Source organism: Lepeophtheirus salmonis, chromosome 3 (assembly GCF_016086655.4).
Source record: "Lepeophtheirus salmonis chromosome 3, UVic_Lsal_1.4, whole genome shotgun sequence".
Lineage (NCBI taxonomy): Eukaryota > Metazoa > Arthropoda > Copepoda > Siphonostomatoida > Caligidae > Lepeophtheirus > Lepeophtheirus salmonis.
This window is the reverse complement of record NC_052133.2, coordinates 9,465,481-9,484,891: the sequence shown is the minus strand read 5'-3', so window position 1 is coordinate 9,484,891 and position 19,411 is coordinate 9,465,481. Positions and strand designations below refer to the sequence as shown.

The window sequence follows — 19,411 nt, the reverse complement described above, 5'->3', positions numbered from 1 at the left end:
GAATCTCCAAATTAGTTCAGAGGCATTTGCTTCCATTTCGAATGAGGGCCTGTCTGCTATCAACTGGAGATATGAGAAAATGTGGAAAGAAACCCACAATGAAACCGTTTCAAAGTTATTTGGAGAGGAGAAACATAAAAAAGACCCAAAAGGCAGCATCAATACCGTACGAAACTAATACTTAGGAGCACCTGAGAAGTGGTTTAAATGCCGTCAGGAACTTTAGAAGTTGGAGCCAATTTTTTTAAAGACCAAAGACGTTTGTGCTCATTTTGCAACGAAGATAACGAAACAATGGACCCCCTCTTCTGGATTGTGTCATATTAAAGGACCTGTACAAATGGGTCTCAAAGATTCTTTTAGAGAATTTTAAGGTCAAGACTAATCGAGAAGACTTTTTATCACATTTTTAAGGCAAGGAAGAAGATAAAGTAAACAGCATAGTAACAAAAATCAAAGAGATTATTTATGCTAAATAGACCACAAAAGATACACATCCTTTAGGAATAATTAATGTTTATGATATCATTATTAATGAAATAAATAATGCCATATCGCCAAGAAAAAAAAATTATTGGAAAGAAAATTTAAAAAATATTTTTATATATTTATTTAAGAAGAAAGACATATTTTTATTCGGTATTTAAAGTACTTTTCTATTGCATTAAGATAATAAAATTTATACTGATGCAGTGTACAAGGCATTCCTTATCGAAATCACCCGAAGGGAAAAAGTTTATCGGGACCACTCTCCTTTCTTCATCCCTCTAAGTAACCTAGAAAATAAAAACATTAGACTTACTATTCGAAGTAGCCAAAGGATCAAAGGCACTATTGAAAGAAGAAGAATTATACTAAGATACCTTTTGAACCAAGTTAAAATGGATACAACCGTGATTTTTAGAAATCCATGATGCTCCCATCTCTGTTAACTGTCCAAATAGTACTCGGCGTTTTTATTTGCAAAGTAATTGTTGACGAGACACTTGCTGTTTTTGGCACAATTACTCCGAGTTGGATTGACTTAAGTCCGTCAAATCTTAACACAACAAGCCTTTATATGTCTGCTATTGTTTGAATCTATTTAAAGGTTACACTTCCAAAGACAAATATCTTGTTACTGCTTTCGATATGTGATTTTTTACATGATCACAAAAACACACAAATGAACTCATTCAAACGACAAATACATAACGACTGGATTTCTAAAATAGCTGAAACTTTGGTGAGTAACTGTCAACAGATGCTAGATAGATGCGCCTAGCTCTTATTTACAAGTGTTGAGGTCGGAAACTATTCAGATCACCCTCCTAAGTATATTTTTTTATAATGTTTTTTTAAAAATATTATTTATATATACTGGGTAAAACAGCGAACTCCGGCAGTTAATCTATGCCGTATTTTTTTATATACAGCGTAGGGCAGCGAAATGTAGACTCCAGAAATGGATTTAGAAATACATCAATAAATTTATATTTTCAATAATAGGTAAAAAAATAATGTAAAAAAACATATAGATAAGGTTTTTGGAATACTTTTTCACAAAGAGTATGACCACCTTCATTATCAATCACAGCATTTACACATCGTTTGAAGGCCATGCAGGAGTTAATCACAAACTCCTCTTACAATTTTTTCCTTGGAGCCACAATGTAAGAATTCAGTGTGTCCACATTTGGGTGTGAGGTTCTGTTGGTTTCCCTCTCCAAAGTGCCACAGATAGAAAATTCCAGTGGGTTCAAATTTGTTGAGGTTTGGGCTATATATCTTTGGACCAGAATCCAACCATGTTATCTGAGCAGAACTTTTGGCACTTGGTGGACGTACTAGAGGGGGAGCCGTCCTGAGTCCACGGGTAGTAACCCTCTGTGTATTTGGTATACAGCCATGGTAAGATTGTGTACCTAAGCACCTTATAGTAGGCCTCTTGGCTGATTTTCTGTCCAGCCTTGAAAAAGAACGGAGGCATCTTCTTTCAATCAGATGCCACAACACCGAGGGTCATTGTTTGGCCCTGATATTTAATGTGGTAAATCCCTTGAACATCTTCTTTTATTTCCACAAGCCAGTGGTTGTTCTGGCGGTTGTGGAATTGATCAACTGTGAAAATCTTCTTGTCCGAGAAAATTTTCCCAATTGACCCATTTGCCTTGATGCGTATGAGGATTTTCTCAAAACTCTTGAGCCTCCTGACTTCCATGTCTTCTATCAGAATGTAGCATGGAGTCCTTTTTAAAGAAACTAATCCCATGTTGGGCTTTATGGGAATCCTAATGGTCTTAGGAGTCACAGAGAAGAGAAGTTATATTCTTCTCCAAACTTAACATGAACTTCATATCTTTCTTTAAATTATCCCTCCACTTCCTGGCATCCTGGAAGTGTCTTCAACATTTTTTTTTTTCATCTTGGCCAATTAAAAATCCGGCTCCTTGAACACTTAACAATGCTTTTAATCTCCATTACATCAACTCCAGCATCTAGGAGATCTGAGATACGCTGCCTTTTTGCTTGTTGCTTGCTCATGATGATGAAATTACTACATGATTAGCATAGTTTGTTTATGTAAAAGGACAGTGGAAACAGACTATCAAAAAATAATCACTAAACCTTTTATAACATTAATTAACACTCCACGTTTTCTGCCCTAACATGCAGAGTTGAAGACAATATGAGTTGACTAGGCAGCTACGAGATTAAATTCATTTTTAAATACAGTTATTATCCAACTCCATACATACATATATACTACATTTTTCATAAATACATTATTTTTTAATCGCTTGATGGGTTTTAAGTTGAATTAGTGTTACGACTTATACTTTTTCACGATTAATAGCACGATTCTTTTTGCAAAAAAAAAAACTCAATCAATTCAGTCAAGTTGTATTAACTCACTGGATACTCAAATCGGATCTCATGGTCACATAATTAAATGATCTAATGTCCTTAATAGGACATTCTTTAAGATTGAAGGAAGCAAGAGTCTGATAGTATTTTCTTCAAACAACATTATTTCCGTGTTGTACCGAGTGGTACATTAAAATCTGAACACTTTGAATTTTAAACTTCAACAAGATATTAATTAACAATATAATTTCGACAAAATTAATAAAATAAATTATGAGCTCTCTTAATCATTAGTACAGCCACCCTTAGCAGCAATAATTGCTTCCAGTCAGTTGCGGAAGGCCTGGCATCCACTGTAGATGTATTCCTTTGTCATGGCGTCCCAGTGCTGGATGACTGTAGTTTTGAGAGCCTTGGTGTTTGGATGACAGACACTGCAGGCCTTCCCCTCGTCATGCACCCAAAAGGTGTAGTCAAGGGGGTTGGTATCAGGCCTGTAGGGGACCAAAAATGTCAAAGCGAAGTTCAAAAGAGTCTTGCAACGGAGGAGATGGGGGTTTTCATTACTGGTGTCAAAAGTGGCCTCTCCACCCTCAACAGGCTCTTTCCACTCACTTTTTGATATCTCTCTAGATAGTCTGGTGTGAAACCCCAAGATCTCTTGTATGGGCTCTCATGGACTTAAAGGGATTCCCCTGGGCTGTTTTCATTTACTCCTACGGGTCCAGTTTGGCTGTTTTTGACAGATCCCTTCTTCCTACCAAACGTTTGGGACTTGCAGAAGGCGTAAATAGTGGTACTGGAGTGTGCGCATGGAAATTCGTAGATCACATTCAAGTTTCATTTTCTCAACTTGTACGTAAGCAAAAGAGCTCAGATTTGTTTTATTTGTAACTAATTGTTTATGCTTTCATATGTCGAAATATGAATAAATTTAAATCAGTCAAGCTTCATTAATTATTAAAATATTAAGTGTTTGGATTTCAATGTAAAAATTAAGTATTATGATGGAAAGAGTAAGATATTTCTGTCTAATTATCTTATGTTTTTCGTTCTTTATCGACCATCAAAATAAAAATAAATTGTGCAAATCTGGCTATTTTAAGAGATTTTAGTACATATTTTAAAAGACAGTGTTGATCATTTACATTAAGGAGTATTGAAAGGCCTTTTTTAGTCTCAAATCCATTTGATAATGTTTTATCTATGTGTATCTGTGTGTTTATTAGACATTTGGAAATTTTATGAAGTAAAAATATCAACTTTGAGCCTCCAAAAAGGCGTATCCTTCAAGTAGGTATAATGCAATTTAGGACTTTAGTGAAAATGCTCGATTTTTCTTCAATAATATATACAAGGGTATAGTAATTCAAAAATATTCATTATTTCTCCTTTGAACTTTTGTCCTGACCTTGAGAATTCCCACTTGTTTCTTGTGTAAATAAAATAAATGTAGGAACTGTGCAAGAAAAGAAAACATTTGATTATGGGTGTACACATTGGGAAAATGAAGATAATTTATGTTAAGTCACAATCTTTTTATTTAAAAGTAAACACATGGAGTAATCGGATTTATATCCAATACAGAGAACAAAATATATTTTTAAATGGATTTTCCCTCTGTGCAAGCATCGGATTGACGTCTACATATTTGTTCAAGCAGACACAAGTCTTCAAAAAATAAGTACAAACATGAATTATGACTTCCCATGTCTCAATCCCTGACTCATTTGAATATATATTAAGGAAGCTTTGTCAAACATATTATAATTTCGTATGTTAAAATATAGGGTCGACGGAATGTTCTGTTAAATTAACTTTATTTAATTTAATTATATGGAAGGTTGCAATATATTATATTTAAACTCTAGTTGGTTCAAAACTAGATAAAAAAACCAGTTTTGTATAAAATAACAGGTTTTTTTTAACCACAATGGAAGCCAAGAGAGAGGTCATAATCAACAAGTTGCCCTGAAGGGTAAATCTGGCCAAACCATTTTGAGGAACCTGAAGAGCCTGGAGGTCAACCCCATGCTCATCAAGAGAACCATTGAGAGGTACGAAGAGACTGAATCTACCAAGGACAGGCCCATATCAGCAGACCAAGGTCAAAAAGTACGCCCGGAGTTGTCAAGGCAAGGATTGCAAGAAGTACCAGGAGGAACCTCACCAAGATGGACAAAGATCTTCGGGGCTGAATACTGACACGGCTACCAACATTGTGTTCAGTGATGAGAAGATTTTCATTGTGAAACGGGCTTTTAATCCCCAAAATAAAAGGATTCTGGCCTAAAAAGGTGACCTGGATGACGAGAGTGTAGAAGCCACAGTCCGTGATGGTTTGGGTAGTCTTGACAGAGACAGGGAAGTCTCCCTTGGTGTTTCTCCAGATCGGGGTGAAGATTAACAGCAATGAGTACATCAGCACCATCCCGGAGGTTCCCACGGCCCAACCTCAATTCCAGAATAACCCATATACCTTCCAACATGATGTTACCCCCTTCCACACATCCAGAGAGACGCAGTGGGGGTGTGAGGTTAATTTTAGTAGCTTTTGAGACAAGAGAGTCTGGCCCCCTCCAGCTCTGGCCTAAGCATTATGGATTACTACATGTGTCAATTCTTAAGAGCAGAGCCTATGTAACACCAGCAAGAATTTGGACGACCTGAAGGCCAAACTGGTGGCTACCTGGGACTCAATCCACGTGCACATGATGAGTGCAGCATGCAAGTCCTTTCCAGAGAGATATCGGTCTGGGATAAAGGCTACATGTGTTCGGAACTATTGTCGACCTATCTCTATAATTATATACGAATTATTTAATTAGTTATACCATTAGTAATTTAATAAATATATTAACTTTTGGGACCCTGAATATGTTATTTCTTTTTGACATTAAGCAAATTATCAAAATATTATCCACAATGTGGCGTGACTGTATTTAGTTTGATTAATAAATAAGTAAGCAAACATTTCTTGGACATTTTACCCCGATTGGGTTATAATTAGAGTTGACATATTTGTACGGAATAAAACAGCGCCAGAAGAAGGAGGAAGCGACCTAGTTGGTACTACATGAATTAATACCATTGTTGATATTAGCTGCCTGTTATATGATTTTAGACGGAGGAAATGAAATACTGCTATAAAGAGAAGAACATTCTAATTTTAAATAGTATTAGTGCTGAGAAAATATTATAATTATATTTTAATTCATATACAAGGTGACCCATAAGTCTTAGGACAACTTCAACAACCAAGACAGTACACGAATATTTATTTCTCGAAACATCTTACTACTCCATTACAATGAACGTGAAATTTCCTTCAAAATGAGTGCCACCATGTGTGGCAACTACAGTTCTCAGACGCTTCGGAACTGCTTTAGACCCTGTACAGATCGTCTCTTCTGGCCTCACTCTTGCACAGACTTTGCAGTATGTGAAAGATGCAGTAAGAACCTTCCGAGTAGTGTTCCTGGATCCAGGAAAGTACCTCGTACTGTAACATGTCCAGATGGATACGTGGATTGACCTTCCCAGATCAAGGGTGGTTTCATCCTGTAGGAATTGACACCCCCAAACCACCACCAGGTCCGTCTTTTGGCCCATGAACTCGCAGCCCACGTTCAGGGCACTCGGCATTTGGTCGTTGTGGCTGTTGTAAGCTAGCTGCACGGTGAAGATCTTCTCGTCAGTCCAAATGATTCAAACGTCCGTTCAAGAATTGAGGAATTTCAAAAGCATCTTCACCCGTGTTAGATTCTTGCTCATTGTGGCGTCACTGAAAATCTACCGCCTTTGGAGTCGATAGAGCTTCATCCTCAGGTCCTCCCTGACCCCCCCTACGCATGATTTCTCGAGAAATCTTTCTCATGGAGCGCTTCTTTTTACGGTCGATCTTCGAGCTGATGCATCGATCGACCTGGGTGTCCTCATAGACATCGAGCAACCACTCATATGCCTATCGCCAACACTTCCAGCCCCCTTATACCACCTGGTCGCGTAATGGACCGATGAATTGGATACTTTGAAGTCTTTCAGGGTCTTACATCTATTCCCTTCCAAATGAAGCAAAATGATGGTACACTTCGGTTTCATGTTGTCGTCGTTAGATGTTCAAGAACTTGTTTTAAAAAAAAGTTTTTTTTAACAACAAGAAAAGATGGAGATTACGTGAATCATATGTAAAAATCAGAATCAAAAAATTTGCTCCTGTCTAGGAAAAATATTAAGTTGAATTTACTGTCCTAAAATTTATGGGTCGGTATCTATACTTATTTATTTTGCATTTTTAAATCAATTTACACAAAAGATAGGCAAAAACGCTTACTTGAGACGGAGAACTACACCACCCCACGGCCTATTAAATAATGAACAAAAAAGAACATCAGTTTTCATGTTAGTTTTTTGTTACAAACATGTCAGAGGAGAGTCACTTTACAGTGATGAAGTCAGACATTAGATGAGTTCCAAACAGCTGCGAGAGAAAGATAATAAACACAAATCAGTAAACTCTCTTTGTTATTCGTTATGAGCACAACAACCAGTGATTACTTTATACTTAGATACTTATGTCTTCAAAAATAAAGTAATAATGATAACAGCTTTGAAAAATCAAAAATCTTATTCAGATTACAAACTAGAAAACGCCACTCACACTTTATTGGACATATTTTATACATCTCAAGGTCTGCTCGTAGATTCAAATAATAAGAAATTTCAGTATGCTAAATAAAACTAAAAATCATCATGTTAACACTGACAATTTAAAGAATATTTGGAATGAGAGCAGTTTAAAGTTACGTTAGTTAAATTAGCTGCGAGCAGCTTTTAGATGAGAAAAATAAACACAAATCCCACTCCGTATCTATCACTAATACTGGCAAGAATTACTCAGATAGCATTTCATTAAATTAGCTGGAAGCAGCTATGAGATGAGAGAAATAAACAAAAATCCCACGCCGTATCTAGTAAGGACATATAGGCAAGAATTATTCTAGTTTCAATTGTACTCTGCGTACAACGGGAACTTAATCTTGTAACTCCACACCAAGTCCTCTTGGTTACTATTCATGATTCATGCACTATCAGAGGTGTCCCAAGGATTATAAATATTATTATTGGTTTTTAGAATTTTTTTTAAAAATAATTTCAAAAATCCACAGCTTCTTACAAACCAGTTGCAAATATTAAATTTTTTCGAATTTAAAAAAAAAAATCTACAGCAATTGACAAAAAGTTAATTTTTTTGCAAAAAAAAAGATGAACTTTTTTGGAATTTCAAAAAATCATATTCACAAAAATAAAATTTTTTTGGAAAAAAATTTCAAAATCCATAGCTATTCACAAAACATTTTTTGGAAAAAAATTCAGATATTAAATTATTTGCGCTGCTGTATAATTTTTTTTAAAGAAAATAAATATTTAAAAAATAATAATTTTATCCTGATTTTCGCAATAACATATTTTCATCCTTGCCACAAAAAAATCTTATAAAAAGCAGAAATTCCTTATTGGGCTGGAGGGGCTACAACCCCTCCAGCTCAAACCCCTGGGTCACTGTTGACTAGTGATTACTTTATAGTTATTGTTCTTACTTCGAGAATAAAAAAATAATGATGGCAGCGGTGGTAAATAAAAATCCTCTTTTGGTTCCAATTACAAAAATTGGACAATTTTTCGTAATCATATTTTCTTTAGCCTAAAGGTATGAGCAAAGTAAAAAAGGAGATTCTACAATATATTGCTTAGGGGTACAACATTTACAAATTCTTAAAGAGATAAAAAAAATGATTTGTTTGTTTTCAAAAGTAAAAATAAGATAGTTATTTATTTGACGGGGAACTGTAGATGAAAACATGTTTGTGTACTGTTGAAATAATAATTTAAAAAATTCCAAAGATTTGTCATTCAAGCATTTGGATGATTGAGATTATAGCATACTACTTTAAATACTTTTAGGTATTAGACAAGTCAACATTTAGGGGAGGGAAATTTTGTCGAAATGAATTGAAGACAATAATCGAATTTATCAATGAGCGCAAAATCCAAAACTTATCTTAGTTTTTCTCTGGGATATCTGGGATTACAGTAATTCGAAACTATTATCGTTGTGAGTCATTTTTTACTCTTAAAACAATTCCAGAATTAAAAGTAGTATTAATAAAACTTATAGTGTTTTTATTGATTCTGTATCTTGTTCCATTCACAAAATGGCATCTGTTAAAAAGTACAAAATGGAACGAAAATCCTTGAAGATGCATATTTTTTTAAATATTAAAAAAATTACATTTATTGTAATTTTTTGTTATTCTTGATTGATCTGTGTTATGTATTTCCTTAAGTGAAGTCATTAATTATTACAATAGTCTTTTGTAAATAAAGGTGTGAAGATTGTTTGAAATAAAAATAATAATTTTTTTGTCAAGCTCTGAACAATTAAAAGTGGGGCCGTTCTTTAACAACAAAAGTTGAGTGCCTGCGAAAGCTGCGTAGGTATATATACCCATGGAAAAGGCAAAATGGTTGAGATTGTAAACTTCTTAAACTTCTACCGGTACTTTGTCACGAGAGTCAGGAAGGAACTAAGACTTATAACAAATCATCAGTGTAATTCTTTGTCTTTCAGACACTTTTGATTACTTATCTTTTAAATCGTTTTATAATATCTAGAGATATGACGTATCTTGGACCCGGATCCAAAGATCACCTGTTAGATATAAATAAACTTGCATTATCAGAATATATACTAGACTAGAACTGGTTTAGGATACCGAAAGTTTTACAGATCATAAAAAAGATCCAAAGGATTTTTCGGATCTTAAAAAGCTTATGCTATTGCTTGATCCTAGTAAAGAAAAAAAGATAATATCTATTTCGAACGTACATTCTATTTATCATTATTATTGATTAGATTGTTGCCTTATGCACAAACACCAAAATGTACACTTTATTTGACTCCCAGCTGTCAAAGTGTATTCTTCTATTTCTCTAATGAGTTTTGCTGAAATTGATTGGTAGAATATTTCTTAGTAAGTTATGACCAATACCGACTTTTTGTTAATAATAATTACATATTTGTAAGAATAGGACAACTACTAACTGATTTTGGCCCTTTATTTATTTCTTTTTGGAGGAGAGGTTGTGAGATAACGACATTCTCAATGTTATACTAATAGTACGTAATAATTATGTTCTAATAGTTAATAGTTAACTGGATTATTTATTGTTTCGGTATTAGTAATCAGTAAAAATGTAAGCTTAATCCTGATTTGATTTGATTTAGATCCGAACTTTGGGTAAAATACTAATAAAATTCGAGTCAAGTTTCGTAATACATTCAATTATTTTCAAAACCTGATTGAACATTCGTGTGTACTCATAAAAGACGGAGAGTTTCCTTTTAGGATTGGTTGTATAGTTCTAATTATATGTCCTTGTTGGACTACGAGTAGAATTGGGAATCGACATCGTAGAAATTCTTGCCGATATCCTTGTTTATTTCCTTTTCCTTCTCCCTTGTCACAGCTGAAGTTAGCTGATATAATGAAACATTATGACATCTTAGGTGCTCTTATCCAAATTATTATTTAAATTGTCAGGATTACCATGTTGATTTTCGTTTTTTTTTTTTAAATGCCCCAAATACATAGGATTTTGATCACTAAGCATCATTGTAAGCAATATGGTTGTCATAAATTTCATTGCAAGACAATATTATCCTCTGCAATTTCATTGCAATTATATTATATTCGGGAATTCGAACTTTTGAATGATAATAAAACAAATCAAATGCAGCTGTTTCCCTGAGCATCATGGACTCCTTTTAATATCTTAAAATACACCCTCCGGCTCTCAAATCATATAGGTGAGTTGCTGGGCCTCAAAGCAGTTAAACTTCACCACTGCTGCGTTTCTAAGTATCAAGGATTCGTTGAGTTATAATATACCCTGGCCTAAACGTACCTTTTGAACCTTTCTAATATTTGTATGGGTTAAAGTCGGTTTTAGAAATGTATGCAGAGGATATTATGTTCGTGAATAAGAGGACTCTAATTTAATATTCAATAGATTATGGGCCATTTTTTCAATGAATTTCACTGTATTTATTATTTTCTTGAGATCCCGTAATATAACCATTTGAGTTAAATGGAAATAAGAAAGCTTAGCAATTAACTACGAAGGAGACAAAAAAAAAGGAAAGAAGAGACAAGATGGTTGAAATAAAAAGTAAACAAAAACTATGTATGTATATGAATTATGTTCAGGGTTTCAAAATATGACGTGCTAACAATGAAATGCGCAAGAGATGAAAATAGCGCATATACAATTTTCAAACGAATCAGAATTAAAGAGTTAAAAATACATTCTTGATTGATAAACATTTCCCTTATAGCCTCTTCAGTAACTTCTATCTACTAGGAATTAACTACAAAAGAAAATGAACACAAATTTTAAGGAAGAAAGAGGTTGAGTGAGTGTCAAATGATAAAATATTCCTTTAATATTTTATTATGACTTTATTGAGCTGTTCTCCAATTCAACATACTTGAGGCTTAAACACCCCTTACAAATACCTTGACTCAATATGAAATAAAATGTGATGTATCTATTATACAACAGACTCATATGTTTTATGAAGAATGTCGTGGTCAAGGAGAAGCGTATATAAATTAAAAAATGTATGAATCAATTTTACATTTTCGTAATAAGAACTACTTCTAATTTATAAATTCAAGGTCTTCCGCATGATTATATTTGGGGAAGGGGCTTGGTTTATGATTTTTTTGAAAAAAAATTCAAAAATTAAATTTTTTTTTTAAAAATCCAGTGTTTCACGAAAAATTATTTTTTTTTGAAAAAAAATTTATAAATCCATAACTATTCACAAAAAATTAAATTTTTGGGGGAAAAAAATCAAAACTCCACAGATATTCACAAAAGGCTACAGCGCTTTGATATGTCTATAGATAGGTATATAGACTATAAATTCGGCGATAGTATTCTGTAGATATATATGGTATTTTCCCTGATGTCATAAATTACATCATAATTAAAGGCGACGCCATTTTCGGCTCAGAGTTGATATTTTTGAACAAATTTCCAATTAATTTTGATGAATAAAATGGTTTTACGACACTAAAAAAACTTAATATCTGCATTGAAAACTACTTGATGCCAATGATAAACAGTGATATTTGAATTATTGTTAGTTAGTAGAAACTGGCACAAGGGCAATCATCCAGTCAATTTTACTACATAAATAGTTGTATACTATACATATATAAAATAATCCATTTGGTTCCAGATCCCTCTTGTAGCTTCCATCATTTAAGTGCATACTACACACTTGTGCATTTTTTGCTTTAAATGCATCCTTCCTCTTGCAAAGATTCTTCCAAATCCTCTGTGTTGACTGAAATACCACGACCTTATTTATAGGATACTTTGTCCTATCAATTTTGGATTTTGGCGGACAATTTTTTTTTCGGGTAGAATATACTCCAGTGAAACCCGTAGTGGTCCATTACGGGATGCTCAAGTCTATAAATATTTTAAGCTGTTGTAGACTTGAATCAAAGAGTTAAGGGTGTGTTATAGGCTTGCTGAAGCAAGTAAGCAACTGTTTGCTGCAACCTCAGATCACTCAATCTTAAAAGGAGGAAATGGCCTATAACTTCCTGGTTTCTCAACCTTTTTTGAATTTGAAAAGTGATTGGAGTTGCTGAAATAAGTAAGCAAGTGTGTGATGCATCCTAGTATCACGCAACTTCGCATTTGAGGATTTCAATTTTTTGAAAATTATATCACCTATGTGAGGTAAAGCCATCAGTTTGTGATGTAAAGGGTTAAAGTGCGAGTGGTTTCGGGGTTTACTCTTTTATGATTATTTGAATTTGTCACACCATGGCATAACATAAACGAGTTGATTCGAAGTACTCTGTTCCTTTTTTTCAACCTCGTATTAAAGAGTTCTTAATTCAGTTGTTCAGTGTCAATGAGAGCGATATTATGTGTCAATCAAATTTAGTTTATAAAGTACGAGTTTGATTAATTAAGTCCGGGCATATCATCTTAGGTCACGTTTTGAAGATTTTGTATTAGAGTCCAATCTAAACGGGGTCCCACTTAAGTGTGTCCGAATAAAGTGCAAGTTTGATTAATTAAGTCTGGGCATATCATCTTAAGTCCCGTTTTGAAGATTTTATCTAATCAAAATTGGGTCCTATTTAAGTGCGTCGGAATAAGTTGAGGAGGGCAAGAATAAATGAAACCCTTTTTTGAAGATTTTGTATTAGAGTCCAATCAAAAAACGTTTTTATAATTTTTTTTGGTCTCAACGATGACAATGGAAATTATTTATGATGCACTTTATAATATTGAATCCGATTCTTCGCAATAACAGTTTTGCAATTAAGAACTAAATTATTAATGTTATCAACGCAAATTATGTAAAAAAAACGTTTCGATGACTTAGGATTCGATGGATAAACTAAACAGCAGTTTCTCATAAGATCAACTTTCTCCATACTTTTGTTCAGAGCATTACCATTATACATGAATTACAAGATATATGGATGAGTGGAAATTTTATAAGTTAGCGAAATCTCAGAACCTCACTTTTTTCTATTAATAATAACGAAGGAAAAATATGTTAACTCTAGTAGTCCTTCATAAATACATTGAATGATGACATAAATAAATAGTTGTATTTGAATTTTTAAACAGGGAGTGAGCTACAAGTCTTACATTGGAATATTTTGGATTTAAAAAAATAATGTAAATATCTATAAACAATATAAATATAACTGACTATAATTATCCGTATAAATCTTCAAATTAATTTTATAATAAATTTTATAACAGTATTTTTTATTAAAAAAAATAAATGCCATCTACATGAATAGTTCTATCTTGTAAAATTGGAAAAGTTGCTTGAAAAGATGTCAAAGAGCATAAGAAGCTTCTTTTCATTAATTCCGAAGCAAAAATTGAAAGCTTTGAAAATAGTTATTTATGTATTGTTTTATATAATAATATTAAAATTAAATTATTAAAAACTTTATTACACAATAACTATCAAACACAGCCGACAAGAAATTTTAACAATATATTTCAGTTTTTAAAAATTGTATTGTAAAAGTATAAAAAATAATGATCACTATATTATACACAAATTTCCTTATTTGATTAGGTTTTTGCGGTTTAAAATCAAATAATTATAGACTATTTAGAACAGACTATGTAAATAGTAGGTTTATAGTTGAATTAATATAATATTAACGTTTTTAAAAGGACAATACGCTTCGTTTAATTGGACTCTATCCCGTTGTTCTGATTGTTTATGATAGGTATCCATATTTCTCAGTAGTTTGATTCTGAATTGGCATCTAACTTTCTAGAAATATTGATGAAGCAAAGTCATTGTAAGTTTCTTAATAACTAGATGAAGTTCGAGCAAGCAATTAAATTGACCAGTCACCACTGTATCCATTATTTTAGATGAAGATTTCAGAAACACTAAATCTGAAATGTAATAATCATCTTAATACAATACTTCAAATTAAGGAGCTCACAAATATTATAATCTGGTAACCTTCAGCAATTGATATTTTGAATTTCTTTCAGCTTTAATTCTATACTATTTGAAAAAGTTGAAATATCAAATTTATATTATTAGGAGATCATCAATCAAGACGTTCCGACTCATAAAATTTATTGATATGAGGCTTATGCCGAGTCAATGATGGGATCAACAGTAAAGGAAACGACAAAAAGAATTGTCATATGAACGTTGCGTTTTAAAAAGTTTTGAAGTCAAGGCCAAAGGATGGAAGTAAGGTTTGGAATGAATGGGATAAGGAAAATGACTTTGGAGGAGTGATTGACAGGCTTATTTCATTTGTGGGGAGGAAACCATCCCGCCGGACCACTGGGCAATCCTTATAACTTTATAAGGTTATATATGAATGGAATATGATATCTTTGTACGCTTATGCTGATAACTCTTCCTCGAAAACAGCAACGCATTTGATTATTTATAAAGATATCGTAGATAAAATCCTATATGTTGGCATTGTAGTATATAAATTAGGAAAACTCGTTTACTAATTATCCTGAAATGTATCCACCAACATTGATAGAATTTAAGGTCAAAAAGGTCCATCCAAATTAATGAGGGATCAGATTGGTGTTTTTCATCTTCCTCTCATTAAAGTTCTTCCCTAAGGAGGTTGATATCCTCCACGACTATAACTAAGGAAATACACTTGCTGTTTCGGAGTAAAATTTAATATCTTGAATCCCATAGGACGACAATGAAGTAGATACTTATCCTCCTCGTGATTTGAGGAAGAAATGAGGACTCCCGAAGACTTGCTACTGTTCAGGAACTGATTCCTTTACTTTTTACGAGTCACACACATGAAATTAATTGAATTATTAAAAGTATTAAGTATCACAACAGTAATAAACAATATCCTTTGAATAACTAACTGAAAAGGTGAGCTTCAGAGGGTTGCATAGATAATTATCATCCACACAGTATAAAAAATTCATGCATTATGGGACAAAACACCAATGATCCACGCTGGGTCGTTTTCACCTTATTTGACAAGGCGTTCATCATTGATGAACACAAAATAAGATAATGTATTAATACTTGATCTTTTCGCTCTTCGATTCTGTCTTTCTCTCGGGCGTCCTGGATTCTTGGAATAGTAATACCATAGAGAAACCGTTCATACCTGTACACCATTGATAGATACGAAGTTGGATTGAAAATTTACGTTATCTTAAGAAGCAGAGTAACTCTGAGGATTTGTTTTGGAGTTATAGGTGTTTGTCCTCGTTAAACTCAGATTTGAATTGAAGATATTCATCGGAGTCATTTTTGTCTATGTCCTTACTTCTTCCTATGTATATACGGAGTATGATTTGTGTTTTCTTTCTTTCTTTCCATCTCTCTCAGGGCTGCTCACAGCTAATCTAATAAAACGTCATGATAGCTACGCTAACATTCTCCAAATTGTGAGGGTTACCACATTAATTTTCGGTTTCTTTTTTTTAACATAGCGGTGGACATATAATATTCATAACTGGTTATGATTGAAAAATATTTCGGACTTAGGTAAGATATGAAATTTGCCGGAATTTTTTTAAGTGTTAGAAATAGAAGGGACGAGAATAGAAAACCCCTACTTTTAGCTGGAAACGAAGGGTTTATGTGTGTTATGATTGACACTTTACTTAGTTTGCAAGGCGTAGATCAAGTTAATGAGGGCAAATCATCGCAAGAGTGTAAAGTCTATTTATATACTTGATGAAATGCAGACATATCAAAAAAAAAAAAAAAGCGACTGTTTTTTGGCCCAGGGAGCACTTAAGTCTTATAAACGGTTTTTTTTTTAATATTATGGTTGAGACGCTTTAAGGGCCCTTGAATTGAATATCATAAAGCTGGTCAAAGTACTTAGAAGAATTTAGCCCAATTGAGAATTGATCTTGGGAGTTACCTCAAAATAGTATTGAACGAATGAGAGTTATGAGAAATGAGAACAATTTTAGTCCTATTTAAACCCTATTTGAATGAAATAGTTATTTGAGTGTTTTGGGGTAGTATTCGACCCCCTAAAAACGTTGGAGATGGAATTTCCCATCCGGACCAAGGGGGATTATTCCGGCAAAGTCCAGGGCAATGGAGGGTGATAAGTTGGGTGATTCGTCCCGGGGCAGAAAAAACCCCAAATAGCATTTATGTTATCATTCACAAGGATTGCTATTACGTTTCTTAACATAGATACTGAAAATACCAATTACATGAATAGATTTGTACACTTAACAATCTTTTTCATCGATTAGGGCTAATAAAATTAGGATACTTAGAAAAAAAAAAGTCATATTATTTCCATTGTAATGATTAATTTCTATCTACACCATCAAATAAGATTATAAAACGATGTAATAACATAGTTTGAATACATTTTAAGGTCAAATATGTATATAATAATACTAGGCTATAGAGGGATAAGTCTTTCATAAAGGCTTAAGTATTTAGATTTGTTTATCCCTTTTTAACATCAAATAGTTATAAATACTTATAAAACTTGGTTGTTTAGGCCCGAAAATGGGCAACATCAACAATGCTAACGTCAGGTTAATACGCAGGTCATAACTTTCATTATAATTGAAGACTACTTCATTTTGAAGACTCATAGTTGCTATTAGTTCAATTAATTTTGGTGAAACTTCTTTAAATGACCTTTTTTATCTTTCTTATTGGAGGAAAGAAAGATTGCATGACACAATAAAGGTAACAACGTCATAAATGTGCTGTAGCAAGGTGAATATATACATATAAGGTGTGTAGATAAGAAACTTGCAACGCTATATGGTTGATATTATTTGATAACTTTTTGATGACGTCACAGAGGAGCCAAGTTCAGTGTTACTGACTAGTGTTCAGTGTTAACTCATATTATTCCAAGAATGATGTCTTCTTCTAAAGGTACTAGGCGTATTTGGGCTGTGGCAATCTATAAAAATCCATCAGATGCCCACTATTTTTGCATATTTATTTGAAAATGTATTTTCTGACCTCTTTTTCATTAAAAACAGCTTTCAATTTAAAAAAAAAAACTTTACTACCGTAATCGTGACAGATTAAAAATTTACGCTATAGTATTGTCTGATAAGAAAATAAAATTATATATATATACTGGGCCATGCAAATGAATTGAGACTCTATTTAATGATTTATAACTCGGAGTTGGGGGATTATAGAGAAAAAAATTCTGACGGTTCCAGATAGCTTACACTGTCAACATTTATTTGGGATAATATGTTTTTTTTAATTAAGTCTATGAACATGGCTGATGAGCGGAAGTGGATTGAAATAGCTTCACTACTGTGCGCCAGACTCCCGTAGACTAATGCCATCAAAAAAGTAGAGCTCTTCGAGTCCAGAAGCCCCTATATGATAGCCACGATATAACCGTAACACCCAAGAGTGGTATTACAAAAACAGGATTCAAATGAGGTCAATGAAGCTTTTCTACCAAATCCCATGATGTTTATGTGTGACTTTGCTAAGGACAATTCTGTCAGCCGCTCTTCAGTGTCCATGGCCATCAAGAATGAGGGTGGGACCTCTCTATGAGTTACGAGGATACACTGCCAACTTGACACAAAGCGGTTGCCCAACAACATGCAATTCTGGCACAAGAGCTTATGTCTACCACAGAGCCCAGATCTTAATCCTCTTGATTGCTGTATATGGTGGCACATCGATAATCAGGCCTGTCAAATACGCCATCCAAATATTGAGGAGCTTAAGGCCTCTGTCTACCAGGCCCGGGTTTCAATGTCCAAGAAATACCTCATCAGGGTATACGAAGGCTTCCAGCGCTGTCTGGAGGATGTATTGGAAGCTGATGGTGGCCATATTCGATAATTATATGGGAAATAAAATATTAAGCCACTTTGTTTCAATAGAATACATAAAAAATACCTCTAAATTAATTATATGCTTTTTATTAGTTGTGTCCAAAGAGTCTTAATTATTTTGCACGGGCCGGTATACATACAGACTAGCAAAGGATTGCCCAGCGTTGCTCAGGACAAAGAGTGAGTGGGAAATCACATTGACAATGGGCAATATGATTTTTTCTTAGTGTTTAGGACCCTTCGGTGTGGACGAGCATTACTATAAATAATATGTACAAATATGAGTTTAAAAAATGTAATAAGCTTTAAATAACATACCAAAATATAATATATATGCATAAAAAAAAATTCTAGATGAGAAGTCCTTCCTTTATTTTTGTCAAAAAATTGCCAAATCAAAATTTGCGTATAAAATTGAAAAAAAGAAAAAACTCTTTTTACAATAATCTTGCAAAAAAAGTAGTTGAATCTAGTTATTGATATTATAAAGAAGAACACAAACCTACCAATTTCTTTATCATACTGGGCAAAGGAAAAAAATTATAAAGAATAGTGTAGTCGAAAAAATTACTATTGATAACTGGTTCATTGTTTCAAATATTTCAAAAATTAAGTAATAAAATGTTCTGGTAATTGAAAATATCATTGTGGAATTTAGAGTCTATAAAACTTTAAATACAAAATGCATCGTTTTAGGTCAATTCTGATTAAAAATTGTAAATTGAAATTTGATGAAAAAAAGAGAAAACAGTATTCATAAAATGACAAATATTGTAGTTAAACATCAATTTGTATATGTCAAATTGATATGGAAACGAATTGCCAGACAAATTTTTGGAAACTTTATTTTATCTACGAATCCAATATTCTCTTGGAAATCTATTTTTGCACCTGGAAAAAAGAAAATGTTAATTTTAACAATACTGAACTTTTACCCTCCCCTTACAGTCCTGAGTACAACCCTCTCAGCTACACCTTTCCGGTTCATGTCTAAGGGAAGGGCTGTAGTGTCCTTCATCCAAACACCGAGGCCCTCAAAGCGCTAGGATGCCATGACAGAGGACTATATCCTGCAGTGGATGTCAGGCCTTCCGCAACCACCAAAAATCCATTAAAG

General features: G+C 33.4%; 1 long non-coding RNA gene across 1 annotated transcript; it reads right to left on the bottom strand.

Annotated features, from left to right (window-relative positions):
- Positions 1 to 13,947: 13,947 nt before the first annotated feature.
- On the bottom strand, positions 13,948 to 15,977 carry LOC139904912 (uncharacterized). Its single transcript, XR_011779189.1, has 2 exons — positions 14,447 to 15,977; positions 13,948 to 14,376 (listed from the first exon to the last, which is right to left on the bottom strand). It is a non-coding gene; the product is annotated as an uncharacterized lncRNA (long non-coding RNA).
- Between the last annotated feature and the right edge of the window lie 3,434 nt (positions 15,978 to 19,411).